Genomic DNA, 4,562 nt, shown 5'->3' with positions numbered 1-4,562 from the left:
TTCCGGCTACTGGGAAGGCTGAGGTAGAAGGATCGCCGGAGCCTAGCAAGTCGAGGCTGCGGCGGCTGGGAGCGGCCACTGCACTCCAGTGTCTGGGCGATGAGTGAGACTCCGACTAAAAAAGGTAAAAAATAAAAAATAATAAAAATAGTAAAATAAAAGGCACATTCAAGCTGGAGAATAATCTGTCTGGCCTTGAGTGCCACAGTCAAGTTTTAGGAAACAGGCAAGAGGTAAAGGAACAAAAAGGGAGAGGAAAGAAGGAGAAAGGCAGGGCAAGAGAGGGAAGAGGACCGGTAATATAGAATAGGCCAGGAAGTGTGGTTAGTAGAACCTTTGAGGGAGGTTCCCTCCACCTGGGGAAGTATAAAAGGATGGCAAACAACCTGATTGCTGTTATTTACACCCCATAACCAGCCAAGGACCCTGAGGGGTCAGTCCAAGGAGGTGGAAGTTCCCTCCGCACTGCCCTCCCTGGGGAGAGTAGGGAGTTCTGAACAGTAGGTAGGCAGATGCTTCTGTTTCCCAGGACTCCGCCCCAGGGGTCTGGCAGGATACTATTGACCAGGAGGCCTTGCCCATCAAGAGACCAGAAGGTGATTTGTTCTTCATAAAACCTGGTCTGAGCCAGGCTCAGCGACTCAGCCTGTAATCCCATGCCTTTGGGAGGCTGAGGTGAGTGGATTGCCTGAGCCCGCGGGTTCGAGACCCGCCTGGGCCGCGAGACCTCATCTCTACAATAAATCAAAAAATAAGCTGGACGTGGTAGCACCTGCCTGTAGTTCCAGCTACTTGGAAGGCTGAGGTGGAAGGATCGCGGGAGCCCAGCAGGTCGAGGCTGCGGTGGCCGAGAGTAGCCACTGTACTCCAGTCTGGGCCACAGAGTGAGACTCCAACTCAAACAAAACAAAACAAAACAAAACAAAACAAAAAAAAACCTGGTCTGCCAGCTAAGTCATAGGCCTATTTGTGGCCACTACAAAAACATTATTGTTTTTCCCTAAAAAAAAAAAAAGAACCGGGTGAGGTGACTCAAGCCTGTAATACCAGCACTTTGGGACACCAAGGCAAAAGAATTGCCCGAGTCTAGGGGTTCTAGACCAGTCTGGGCAACTGGGCAAGACCGTGTTTCTACAATAAATCAAAAAATTAGCTGGGTGTGGTAGCACGGGCCTGTGGTTTCAGCAGCTACTTGGAAGGCTGAGGCGGAAGGATGGGCTGAGTTCTGCAGGTCGAGGCTGTGGGGGTGGTGGTCACGAGCGTGCACTGCACTCCAGCTTGGGCAAGAGAGTGAGACTCCAACTCAAAAAAAGTAAAAAAAAAAGCTCAATCCCCTTCCCACATTTAAAACACCACAATAAATTCAAGTTTACATAGCATGCCCAGAAAAATAAATTGTCATGCTTAACACTAAACAGCTGTGCAAATTTGGATCAACAGAAAAATCAAGCTAGATCATAATTAGAACTTGATTGTTTTCTTTAAAAAATACTACAAACTGCTTTAAAATTTTTTTTTTTTTACATTCAGAAATCAGATAATCTGAAAGGCCACTGAATGCAAGAATGCTTTTGCTCTTATGGCTAAAGTTGCCTTGGAACACATTAGCAGGACAAAAGATCCAAGGCTCAAGTTTTAAAATTCTTTTGCTAAGAAAAGACATATAAGCCTGCTCGGTGGCTCAGCCTGTAATCCCGCGCTTTGGGAGGCTGAGGTGAGTGGATTGCCTGAGCCCGCGAGTTTGAGACCTCATCTCTACAATAAATCAAAAAATTAAGCCGGGCTCGGTGGCTCAGCCTGTAATTCCCACGCTTTGGGAGGTTGAGGTGAGTGGATTGCCTGAGCCCGCGGGTTTGAGACCCGCCTGGGCAACTTAGCGAGACCTCATCTCTACAATAAATTTTAAAAATCAGCCAGGTGTGGTAGTGCGTGCCTGGGCTACTCGGAAGGCTGAGGCAGAAGATCGCCGGAGCCCAGCAGGTTGAGGCTGCGGAGGCCTGGAGTGACCACTGCACTCCAGTCTGGGCGACAGAATGAGACTCCAACTCAAAAGAAAAGAAAAGAAAAGAAAAGACATATACACAGTGATTGTAAAGTTGCATACTACTGAAAGAAGGTAGTGGTGGGGGGAGAGCATGTGAATGGCTGAAATTTTGTGTTTTTAAGTTAAAATATAACAACTCAAAAATATCACACCAATCTAATTTCAGCAGCACTCTCCAATTTTTCATGAAGTAGTAAGAACACCACAACTTAAAGAGATGTTCTAAGCTATTCACAACAGTTTAGCAGTTTTATTGCTGGAAACGAGTCCCACAGTTACCAGATTTGGGGCTCTTAGGGGTGACAATGTGAATATGTCAAGAAGCCCCCAAAGGCTGACAGTTTTTACACTGACAAACACGGTGTAGAGCTAAGAAGTCCCATGCTGAGCCAAGTTGGGGGCAAAATATCCCACGCGCTCTGGTCATCTGGAAAGGCATCTGAATGATGAGCGAAGGGACCTATCATTCAGACTGGTAAAAATGAGAGGGACCAGCCCAGCAGATTGGCAGGGACACACAGCAGAGGTTCCTGCCTATTTTCGGGTCTCTTATTTGTGTACCAAAATGCTAGCTTGGAGTTCTGTTGTCCACTGTGATTTTAGTATACAATGGGTATCTTTGTCCAACACCTGGTAGGTGAGTGAGTTCAAACCATCAGAAAGCATTGCCTCCTTTGTGTGTGCAATTTGGTCAAACCTCTGAGGATTGGGTTCATTTTCCTTGTCTCTTGAGTGGCAGGTCGTGCAACACTTCCCAACCATAGCATTTGGGTGAGATATAGACATGTCTTTAAAAACTAATCTGTTAAAAATGTCATCATCTTCTCCCCAGCCCAAGCCATTATTAGGAAGTCCACTGATGGTAAGAAACTGCTGTCTACTTAGATCAGAGACACCTCTGAAATACTGAACATAAGGTAGGCTAAATCCAAACTTATCCACTGTAACAGAAATGTGCCTGGTGTATGAAATCAAATGATTTATTTTCAAAACTTGAACCTGACTAATGTTTAAACATCTTGTACTCCCTTTGCTAATCCACTTCCGGTTTCTTTGTTCTGTTTTCATGGGTTTAATGTTTAGATGTCTTGTACTCCTTATACTAATCCACTTCCAGCTTCTTTGTTCTCTTTTCACTGGTCTTTTTCTTTGACTATGAATTCTGGCAGAGCCAATCTAAATAAAGGTCCTATAAGCCAATCGGCAAATAGGTCACCTAAGTGAGGCAACTTTGTAGTAATTCCGTAAACCAATCAGTACGTACCATGTAGGCGACCTCTGGAAGAGTGATGTGACCTCTGGAGTACTCAATAAATGGGGAAACAGAAGAGGAACTTGTGTTTTAGGGTATAAAAATGATGACTGTAACTGCTTCGGTGTGCCTGCTCATTTGAGAGACACCTGTTCTTGCAAGAATGTTACTCTTCACTCCACCGAACTCTGAGCCTCCAAGTCATTTCTTAATGGAGAAATTGGGAAGAGGGCATACCTATCTCCAACACTGGGCTGTGGAAAACACCTGTAGGCATTATGGTCATCTATTGGAATGAGGTCCACATCGCTAAACAAAAGTAGTCTTAGTCACAGTCCTTCAAGGCTTCTCCAAAGCCTATGTTGAGGAGCTTAGTACAATTGAACATGGAGTCTCCAGCCTGGTGGACAACATAGATGCCATAGTCCAACTGCTGGTGCTACAAGACTGGGTGCAAGTAATATAGCCAATACTTGTGGTGCTCCTGCAGGTTGCAGGATGGAACAATGATGGCCACATTGAGAGGAGAGATGCCTCCAGGGCACAGCAGCCACTCCCCTCCACCTGGGGGTTCTGCTTGGTCACAAGCCCCAGGTCCACAGATGTGTCTGACTCAATCAGCAGGGGGCTGGAAAGCAGTGGGGATGCCTCCAGGCAAGTGGGCAGTGACTTGGGGGGCACTGGGACCCAAGTCCAGTTGCCTGAGGGGCAGGGATCATAATTCACTTCAGGGCTGGGGACACCCCCCCAGACATGGCTTGGAGGAGGTGCCTGGAGGTGGCAGCAGCCAGGCCCCTCCAGCTGTAGATCCCCAGAGAGCTGTCCAACTGCGGTGGCGTTGTTGGTGCTGCCCTGCCCCGGGGTGGGGAACCCCAACCAGATGGGGCTGGCATCTGAGGTCACGGTGGGCCAGGGAGGAGACAAGCACAACACCCAGGGGCAGCACACAAATGGCTACGAGCAGGCGGCAGGCCTGCTACAGGGAAGTACTGGGGCATCACAGCTCCTGAGACCCCATCTTCCGCTTTTTATCTTTCTCTCTCTTTTTTTTTTTGCATCGGCATCTCACTCTGTCTCCCAGACTGGAGTGCAGTGGCATGCTCATGGCCACGGCAGCCTCGACCTGCTGGGCTCAGGCGATCCTTCCGCCTCAGCCTTCCAAGTAGCTGGAACCTCCAGTGCACACCACCATGCCTGGCTAATTTTTTGATTTATTGTAGAGACAAGATCTCGCCAAGTTGCCCAGGCTGGTCTTGAACCCCTGAG

At 47.8% G+C, this 4,562-nt stretch overlaps 1 pseudogene; it reads right to left on the bottom strand.

Annotated features, from left to right (window-relative positions):
• Positions 1-2,404: 2,404 nt before the first annotated feature.
• LOC103257926 overlaps positions 2,405-4,562 on the bottom strand; it is an 18,844-nt pseudogene continuing 16,686 nt past the window's right edge.

Source organism: Carlito syrichta, unplaced genomic scaffold, assembly GCF_000164805.1.
Source record: "Carlito syrichta isolate Samal-C Ts95f unplaced genomic scaffold, Tarsius_syrichta-2.0.1 Scaffold82255, whole genome shotgun sequence".
NCBI lineage: Eukaryota > Metazoa > Chordata > Mammalia > Primates > Tarsiidae > Carlito > Carlito syrichta.
The sequence above is the reverse complement of the archived record's forward strand: the minus strand, read 5'-3'. Positions and strand labels throughout refer to the sequence as shown.